The sequence below is a fragment of the Chaetura pelagica genome, unplaced genomic scaffold (genome assembly GCF_000747805.2).
Source record: "Chaetura pelagica isolate M959 unplaced genomic scaffold, ChaPel_1.0 scaffold757, whole genome shotgun sequence".
NCBI lineage: Eukaryota > Metazoa > Chordata > Aves > Apodiformes > Apodidae > Chaetura > Chaetura pelagica.
The window spans coordinates 83,509-84,579 of record NW_009970727.1 but is presented as its reverse complement, the minus strand read 5'-3'; positions in this window follow the sequence as shown (position 1 = coordinate 84,579).

Genomic DNA, 1,071 nt, shown 5'->3' with positions numbered 1-1,071 from the left:
AGGGAGCAGACACTGCAGCTCCCACCACTTTCTACTGGACACTCGTTTTCATCCCAGGACAAGTTTAATCCACAGCGTTCCCCACACACGGAGTTTTCACAGTCACGATTCCACCCCTTTACCCCCTCTCATGCTCCCTGCTCCTGCAGTTCTGCACATCCCAGCTGTGCCTTTCCTTCCCTCCAGCTCACATCTCCACCAACATCCCCCTTTCCTCCCCCTCCCTGACACTTCATTTTTGCTTCCAGTCCCACCTCCCTATCATCCCTTCTCATCTGGGCCCTATTTTTTGCCTGGCCTTGGCACGACAAAAGGCTGACACGCTACTTCAGAAGCTCCCACCAAAGTCCAGGAGAGTTTTCCCTGGAACCAGCAGCACCGTCGCATCTCACCACACGCTCCTCAAGCATCTTCCCTGAACCAGGAGGACAGAAAATGACCACATTTTGACACATTTTGCACAAGACAGAAGTGACTTCAAGAGCTCACAGCACCGTTCCCTGATTAAAAACGACGAGAGTAGCTCTGAAGAATGAAGACACCTTTTTTTTTTTCCCGCCCTTATGGATTTTAAAACAACCGGGTGCTCTCATCCTGCCTGTCAACATTCCCCCTCCGGCTGTACCTGGGGGATCAGGAGCTGTTTTGACACACGGATCGTGCTGCTTCCTCCTCCCTACAAGTGCCCGTAACACGACGAGCAGGCGGGTTTTTCCCTAAAATTAGCAGCTTTTCTAAAACTGCCTCCGCTTCGTGGGGGCCCAGACAAACCAGCAGTTGTTTCTTCTTTGGTTCTTTGAGCACCCGCGGAGGGGGGGACACACAAAGGCTGCTGAGACCCCCCCCCACAAAGCTTCGAATGACATTTAAAAGATTATTTCAAACCATGATTTTGCTGCCCAAAGTGACCACTCACCGCCCAGAGACCTCAACCCAAGATGCACCCCCCCCAACACCCCAATTTCTGCTCTTTGGGGACACAAACCCCACAGTGTTTGGGGCTGTTTTGTTCTTTTGGGGTGGGGGGTGTTTTCTTTCCCCCCCCCCTCCCCTTTAAAAAAATAATTTAAA